We start from the raw sequence: 8,702 nt of genomic DNA, 5'->3' as shown, positions 1-8,702 counted from the left end.
AGTTTTTAGAGATTATTTGATGCCGAAAAGATGTATATTTCTATGTACATCAAACATCCCCACACTTGAACATTGTTTGTCCTCAAGCAATCTTTTTATAAATATCCTCTAAAAACAGCAACTTAGATTATAGCTATTTCTTAAGTGAGCTCCAAGAAGATGAAACAAAAATAACCAAAGATTTTTAGTGATAAATAAGAGGGAATTTTTGTTTTTATGAGCTTCTGTTTATGCAAAACATCACGTTCTCACAATGTTCACTCACACTTGGTTTTATATCTGATCATACTTGTGATGTATGTATGTGAACACTCTTTGCCAAAATGCAACCTGTGATAAATAAGCTTGTAACAAGTTCAAACCTCCACCTTTTGAAGGGTTGCATAGATTAGAAGGTATAAAAGGGTTTCGGTTTAGTGTGAGTGTACGGATTTGGTATTTTGTGGTGGTTCAAAAGTTTAGGTTAATGAGGATGAGAAATACAACTAATTGTCGGGAGTCTTAAGATTTCTTCAATGGTTAGCTCTTTTTATATATATATATATACCTAATGACTCTTTTAAGGTCAGATCGTCAAGACCAGTTTTATCGAGGATGTGGATTAATTCTTCCTCAATCCTATTCTGAATATAACTTCCAACTCTAATGGATCGTTCGGCTTTGAGCCTAATAGCCCCCACCCTCATTAGTTCTGTATATTCATGCTGAGACTGAGTTTGACTTTTTCTACATCTTCCTTCGTGGGACCAGTTTCCGCAACCTAAGCATCGTTCATATCTTTTTACTCTTCTCTTTATTGCGTTCTTGGAAATTCCACAGAATGGTGGCCTTTGTTCGTTTTGGCGCCACTTTTTCCTCACCTCATTGCTAAAGAGAAAAATTCTCTCCCTAAGTTCTGGAGGCAACCTAGGTTTTGTGAAGTGTATGCAGCAAAGGAAATTGAAATCGAAAGAATGCATTACCAGTTCTTTAGGATCTGCCGGTAAAATACCAGTGTTGTATTTTACCGGTGAAAATGGATAAAGTGATTGGGTTTTTGGGTTTTGTAATTTGGTAATGGGTTTGATGGAATTGTGTAAATATTACCTGCTTCCTTATACAACGCTTCGTGCGGTCTTGAAGTGAATAATTGCGACAAGTTCTAAATCACACGAAACATATGACTCACTCAAAGCTTCCGAAAAAATATATTTATATGGCTTGAGGTTTATCTCACAGTAACGGAGGAATTAGGTATTAACGCCATATTTTGCATAAACTTATTCTTAATATTACAAAACTTCTTCTTACTTTTTCACTTTTATGTAATGATTGGTTATTTGCAAAAAATTTTCTTGGTTTTCTCTTTAGGTTTTTAAGTAATCTTTTTTGCTGCAAAAAATATTTGTTTTAGAGAATTTTTATAATTAGTTGAACAAACAATTGGTCAAATAATTCCCCTCCCCACACTTGAATCTCATATTGTCCTCAATGTGACAAGATTCATGAAAATATGAAAATTCTAATTGAGTATAATGGGTAAAAATGGAGAGTTACTTCCCTACGGGTTAACGAAATTTCGACAGAGCGTCCCCTGTTTTTCGTCCGTTTTCCTGTTTTTGTACCTGTATAATATAAAACTGCAAACATCCACAAACAACCAAGCATAAACTGCTGAAAATTGGGTATGGAATCATCCATCCCTTGCCCTATCGGGCTAAATTAGTCCCTAACATAATGTCTTTGGCACCAACGGCCATAAAAGTATCCAAACCAACATAAAAACAAACAAACAAGTATGACGAAAAGTAAATTGTTCAAAACACACATAATAAGTTCATAAAATACGACCAACCCATGCCCGTGCTCAACCTACCAGTGGCGCAAGTCATCAGTTACCCGTGTCCGGGTCAAACGGTCCCCACTGCCTGTCCATGCGATAGCCCAAACGATCAACCTCTCGCCTCGTCTCTGCATATTCGGCTGCTTGTTGTGCATATGAGGCAGCCATCTGCTCTGTAATCCTGTTAAATGAGGCGGTAGTGTTAGCTGAGAATTGATCAATAAGTCCATATATACCCTCGAAAGAGTATCGGCTATCGTGTGATGAACTGGGGCCGGCCCCTGATGAAGATGGGCCTCTTCTCTGATAGTAAGTTCGGCGGCGTTGTTGTCTGGGTGGTGATTGTCGTCTCTCATGCACATCCTGTATCATCATCTCTGACGGGTCTTCTGGGTCCCAAACTTGGTTGTTCTTGTTGACGAACCTCCAAATTTGTGGTCTTGCACTAAAGATTTGAGCTATCTGCAACTTGTAACAGAGTTTGAGGTTAAAAGCAATAGGTTTCAGGCTTTATGTTCCTTCCATGTCTACGTCATAAGCTTCATAAAGCTTGTAGATCCATGCACCACCAAAGAGTGGGGTACTTGGATATTCAGCGATTGCATTGGTCCTGAAAAGTTGACAGAAGAGATAAGTAATGTTGCAATCAACTTTATTCCTTATACAGTAAAGTGCCCACAAATCCTGTAAATTATCCACTCCTTTATTTTTGCTACGTGCTGTTAGCGTCTTGCTTAGCAGCCGGTGAATATATTTCATCAGTGGATCTCGTAATGCTGTGCTTTTTGAAACATTGACGTGGTTTGTTTCATCCTCGAAGCCTAACAATTTCCATGCTCGTGCCTGTATATCCCCAATCACATTACTGTCTTCCTCTTCAAATGCTATCTTTGCGTGGGTCCAGATTTCTTGTTCTGTTTCCTCTTTTGTGTAAATTCCCATATCAATCCCGAGTTGGGTAAAAGACGTTGTGCGCTAAACACCTCCACACCTGAATTGCATCTTCTTCCCACATATCCAAATTCTTCTTCTTTATATTAAAGGATCCCAAGAATTCCTTTGTTAGTTCTGTCACCGCCTCTCCTGTTTGCTCAAAGACCCTCTTCCACGGCCTAGTCACAAATATGTCGTATCGGTTCCATTGATTCACTTGGCGTAAGGTGTCTTGGCAAGCATAGAAATTTGGTTCCGGGATTCGTCTGTTCAAGTGGCTTATCCTTGCATTGGCTTGTCTATCTCTTGCATCATGTCCGGTGAAGACTAAAAATGCATGAACTTCTTCTCCATACTCGGCCATCTTAGGTTTAGAATCGAAGATTTGATGAAGAAATTAGCAAAATATTTGAAGGTCGGCGGTTTTCGGTTCAGAATGCAGTGATATTAGGGTTGGTGGTTGGATAAAGTTATTTTATTAAGTTAAAAACTCGTAACTGCTCTGTGACCAAAAACACGGCCCCGTGCTTTTAGAAGCACAGTACCGTGCTGCTTAATGCAGACAGTTTTGTTTTAAACTGTGTTTATTTTTCGAACTGGTTCATTTGTAGCTGGTTTTTATTTTCTGGTTACTTTAACATGGTAATTAAAAATCCTATATTTCATTAAAACATAAAACTAAAGACATAATTAAAGATAGATGAAATGAAAAGTACAACAACAACTCTCGGATCCTATCACATAGTACTAGCGGGAACAACTTCAATACGAAACAAAGTCAGAACTTCAACAGCCACCACTCCCGAACAAGTCCTTGATGTGTGGTGGTGCTCGTTTGGCTTCCAAAAGTTCGTCAGGCTTTTTGTTGAGCGTAACGATTTCTCGGTTGAGAAAGTTAAGTTTGGAAGTCACATCTTTGTGGTGGCCATCCACAACATGGAAGTTCTCGAACCTAAGCAGGTCGACTTTGTTAATTAACTCGACTACTCGAGCCTCGGTTTGCATGTTGCTCTCAACTTGATCTCTTACGATGCATTGGAGTCTCATGATTTCCTCCTCAAGGAAGGAAGATTCATGTTGTTTCCCCTTCTTCACTGGCCTCCATTCAACCCGTTTTCCTTCCATTTAGGCAGTTTGTGTTTGTTGTGAATGGAATAGTGAATTTATGCATGCATTATATAGAGACTGGAAAGTTGAACACGGCCCCGTGCTTTTGGAAGCACGACCCCGTGCTGCTAGAGGAATAAATGTTTATGAGTCAGAGAATTGTACGTAGTCAGCGCGTATCATGCTGGAGATTCTGGGGTGACCACGGCCTCGTGCTTAGGAAAGCACGGCCCGTGCTTTTTGTCACAGTGAATTTCCTTTTAATTTTCAACATGATTTAAGATCCGGAATTTTTAGAATGACGTTTATTGTGATAATTTGGAAGTTTGGTCATCTAAAAATTACTTTTCATTAAATAAAGTTCCTAGAACAATTACGGGATAAGCCCGGGTTTCCTAAGAAAAGAAAATAATCAAGCCCGAAGTCCTAACACATTGTACTTAATGCACTTGTTTACACATGAAAATAGAAAGTTAAGTTTCCTAGAGTTCCCCGAAAGGCTCTCCTCCTCCGAATGGTCCTGATGGTGGAAAATACGTGAAACTGAGAACTTGAAACTGAAGTTGCTCGTTGATGTCTCGGAGTGCCATTTTCATGTTTTCCACTGATTCGGTGAGTTGCACGAGACGCATCTCTGCAAGGAGATTCATTTCGGTGAGTTCTTTCACGAGTTCTTGAAGTTTCAAGAGAAGCTCGGTTTTGGAAACATGGCGGGTATCGTTTCTTGGATGTCGGAAAACGGGGATTGCTTCACTCATCTCAATTGGCATGCTGAATTTTCAGAGGTTTTTGGTTTTGATTTTGGTTTGTGCAAGAAATGCAATGATACAAGGTGTTTTTTATAACCAAACAGGAAAACGAGCACGGTACCGTGCTTTTGGCAGCACGCCCCCATGTTTTTGCTCTGACAATTCTGTTACAAACCAGTCTGACTGAGATTTTTGTAGCGTAGATGTCGGCCCGCATTTTTAGGCACGGGACTGTGCTTTTGAAAGCACAACCCCGTGGTTTTCTAAATATATTATTATTATAAAAATATTTTATTTTAAAAAGGAACTTACTATTTACAAGGCCTAGTTTTGCGAAGGTCTTGGCCAGACCTTGTTTCCTAAATTTCTTGTTTAAAAAGTTTGGAGGGCTAATACCTCCAAAACTTCTTTAAGTGGACCGTCGATGTATGGTGTTAATCGATGTCCATTTACTTTGAACTTTTGGCCGTTTGAATTTGAAATTTCAATTGTCCCATAATCAAAAACTGATTCAAGTACGTATGGACCTGTCCATCGGGATTTTAATTTTCCTGGGAAAAGACGTAAACGAGCGTTGTATAACAGTACACGATCACCAGTTTGAAATTTTTTGTTTCCTTTTAAATGAGCGTCGTGTATGCGTTTAGTCTTTTCCTTGTAGGACCAAGAATTTTCATAGGCCAATGTTCTTAGTTCCTCGAGCTCACGAATTTGATCTTCCCGGTTTACCCTGGCGGATGTTAGATCAAAATTCACTGCTCTAAGAGCCCAGTAGGCTTTGTGTTTTAACTCTACTGGTAGATGACATGCCTTCCCGTAAACGAGCTTGAAGGGTGTCGTTCCTATGGGAGTTTTGTAGGCCGTCCTGAGGCCCACAATGCGTCATCCAACTTTTCTGCCCAATTTTTGCTATCCATCCCCACACTTCTTCCAAAATTCTCTTAATTCCTCGATTCGAGACCTCTACCTGCCCACTGGTCTGAGGGTGATATGGTGTTGCCAATCGGTGATGAACCCCATACCGTGCTAGACCTTGTCCATCAGGGTGTTACAGAAGTGGGTACCTCTGTCGCTGATTAGGGCTTTCGGAGTACCGAATCTTGAAAATAACTTTTTTAGAAATCGTACAACTACTCGAGCATCGTTAGTGGGAAGAGCTTGTGCTTCTACCCATTTAGACACGTAGTCGAATGCTACAAGGATGTATTTATTTCCGAATGAGTTAGGAAACGGGCCCATGAAATCTATTCCCCATACATCAAAGATTTCACAAATCTGAATGCCCTTTTGAGCCATCTCATTTTTTGATGAGATGTTCCTGGCTCTTTGACAAGCATCGCATGCTTGGATCAAAGTATGTGTATCTTTGTATATAGTGGGCCAGAAGAATCCTGCATCAAACACTTTCCTGACCGTGGTGGAGGTACCATGGTGTCCACCTGTTGGTCCTTCATGGCAGTGTTTGAGAATGTCTAAGGCCTCCTTGCCTGTTACGCACCTATGAATGACTTGATCCGCACCTATTCTAAATACGTATGGATCTTCCCAGAAGTAAAACTTAAGACCGGAGAAGAATTTCTTCCGCTGTTGATGGGTAAGCCCTTTTCTAAGGATCTACAAGCTAAGTAGTTTGCGAAGTCGGCATACCAAGGACTTTCGTCTTTTTCTTCTATGACTCCTTGAATGCGCATGAGGATTTCATGCGGGAAATTATCATTGATAATTTCTTCGTGAAGCTCTTCGGGAGTTGGACATTCTAAACGTGAAAGATGGTCTGCTGCTACATTTTCTGCTCCCTTTTTGTCCTTAACCTCGATGTCAAATTCTTGGAGTAGTAGGATCCATCGGATGAGTCTGGGTTTGGTATCTTGTTTGTTGAATAGGCAACGTATTGCGGCATGATCGGTGTAAACTATGGTTTTGGAAAGAACTAGGTATGATCTAAATTTTTCAAATGCAAATACTACTGCTAGTAACTCTTTTTCTGTTGTAGTGTAATTTTCTTGTGCATCGTTAAGAGTTTTACTGGCATAGTAAATTGGTTGAAAGTGCTTTTCTTTGCGTTGTCCGAGTACGGATCCAACTGCAAAGTCGCTTGCATCGCACATGATTTCGAATGGTAGGGTCCAATCGGGTGTGGTCATGATTGGTGCGTTGACAAGTTTGTCTTTTAATGTATTGAATGATTCAACACATTCCTCAGAGAAGACGAACGGTGCGTCTTTTTCCAAAAGTTTGGTCATAGGTCTTGAGATTTTGGAGAAGTCTTTTATGAAGCGGCGTTAGAAACCTGCGTGACCTAAAAAACTTCTAATGGCTTTGATTGAAGTTGGTGGTGGAAGTTTGGATATGGTTTCTATTTTGGCCCTATCAACTTCTAGTCCGTCCTGAGAAATCTTGTGACCAAGAAAAATGCCTTCCTTTACCATAAAGTGGCATTTTTCCCAGTTGAGCACTAGATTTACTTCTTCACACCTAGCTAACATTTTGTCTAGGTTTTTCAGGCACTGATCGAAGGAGTCTCCAATAACTGAGAAGTCGTCCATGAAGACTTCCATAGAGTTTTCGATCATTTCATGAAAGATGGCCACCATGCAACGTTGGAAGGTGTCTGGAGCATTACATAGTCCAAATGGCATTCTTTGGTAGGCGAAGGTTCCGTATGGTCATGTAAAAGTGGATTTCTCCTGATCTTCAGAAGCAATGGAAATCTGAAAGTATCCGGAAAATCTATCAAGAAAACAGTAGAAAGTCTTTCCAGATAATCGTTCGAGCATTTGGTCTATGAAAGGAAGTGGAAAATGATCTTTTCTTGTGGCATCATTAAGCTTCCGGTAGTCAATGCAAACTCGCCAGCCTGTGATGGTTCTCATTGGTATTAGCTCGTCCTTCTTGTTCATTACGATCGTCATTCCTCCCTTCTTGGGTACTACTTGAACGGGACTAGCCCAAGGTGAATCCGAGATCGGGTAGATTAATCCGGTATCAAGCTGTTTGATTACTTCCTTCTTCACCACATCTTGCATGTTTGGATTGAGACGTCTTTGATGTTGGACCACGGGTTTGTATTCCTCCTCCATGAGGATTTTGTGAGTACAGAAAAAAGGACTGATGCCCTTGATATCCATGATCTTCCATGCGATAGCCTTCTTATGGTTTTTAAGAACCTTAAGAAGTTCGTCTTTCTCTTCTTTAGAAAGGTGAGATGAAATAATTACTGGGAGTTGATAATCTTTTTCTAGAAAGGCATATTCGAGATGTTTTGGTAGTCTTTTAATTCTAAGGCTGGTGGTTCTTCGATTGATGGTTTTGATTTTTCATTATTTTCAATGATTTCGTATAGCATTTCTGACTCTTCGTGGTAGTTATTGTTGAGATTTTCATTTTCTAAAATGGGTTTGTTGAGTGTTTTGTCTAAGACTTGTGTTTCTAAAGGAGTGTTGATGGAAGAATCTCGCATATAGAAACTTACGATGGAGTCTATGACGTCAACACAATATAAGGTGTCATCGTGCTGTTGCGGATATTGCATACATTTTCCTATGTCAAAAGTGATTGCCTCGTCATTGACCTTGAGAGTGAGTTTACCGGTGCAAACTTCAATGATAGCCTTTGCTGTGGCTAAAAAGGGTCTTCCTAAAATTAGAGGTACACTTTTGTCTTCCTCCATGTCTAGAATCACAAAATCTACTGGGAAAACAAACTTGTCAATTTTGACAAGCATGTTTTCAACAATGCCCCGAGGATATTTAACGGATCGGTCAGCTAACTGAATGCTCATGCGGGTGGGCTTTGGTTCTCCTATCCCTAGTTTTGCAAACAGATAGTAAAGCTCCCTGGATCAGTCATCTTTGTTGGTAGCTTGCTTTGGAGGACAGCTGAACATTCTTCACTTAGGGTGACATGCGAGAGCTCTTCCAACTTTCTTTTGTTTGTCAGCAGTTCTTTGAGAAATTTGGCATATTTCGGCATCTGAGCAATAGCTTCGACAATAGGGATGTTGATATGGAGTTGATTAAAGAGTTCTAGAAACTTCCTATACTGGTCTTCCAGGGTATGGAATAGGCGGAACATAAGTTCGGATCGGCTCC

Source organism: Bidens hawaiensis, unplaced genomic scaffold (assembly GCF_021521415.1).
Source record: "Bidens hawaiensis isolate Kalapana, Puna unplaced genomic scaffold, B.hawaiensis_p1.1 tig00025567_1, whole genome shotgun sequence".
Classification (NCBI taxonomy): Eukaryota; Viridiplantae; Streptophyta; class Magnoliopsida; order Asterales; family Asteraceae; genus Bidens; species Bidens hawaiensis.
Note: the sequence above shows the minus strand (reverse complement) of the source record.